The following is a 462-nucleotide window of genomic DNA, read 5'->3' as shown; positions in this document are numbered from 1 at the left end:
TGTGTCTTGCTGTACAGTGTTCTCCTGTTTGGGCCTGAGTGTGTGGGGTGGTCATGTTCTGTGGGAGGGGCAGGGTGGGGAGTTGGGCGTGGGACACGTTCATGCCTGCTGCCACGGCTTCAATATGTGTCACCTCACCTTTATGGTCCTATCCCCTGTGGTCCAGTGGTCTTTGGAGGGGCGGGTCCTTTGGTATTTTCTATATTCTGCCAGGGAGGGAGGAAGAATGATTGATTGCCATATGAGGGTTTGGTGTGCAACACGTGGCCGCAGCGGTGGATGTGGGAATACCGGCTGTGAATCAGCCACAAGGTTTTGAGGTTCCTGGAAAAAAAAAAAAAAAGCCTTTGACACCAAGAAGGAGACCCCTCTGTCCCCAAGATTGGAAAGGTCTCACAAGGGACAGAGGAGTTAATGTGCTGTGAAGAATTCATACCAGAGTTGTTGTCCACAGATTTTGCC

The sequence above is a fragment of the Leptonychotes weddellii genome, chromosome X (genome assembly GCF_054177405.1).
Source record: "Leptonychotes weddellii isolate Sample4059 chromosome X, ASM5417740v2, whole genome shotgun sequence".
Classification (NCBI taxonomy): Eukaryota; Metazoa; Chordata; class Mammalia; order Carnivora; family Phocidae; genus Leptonychotes; species Leptonychotes weddellii.
The sequence above is the reverse complement of the archived record's forward strand: the minus strand, read 5'-3'. Positions refer to the sequence as shown.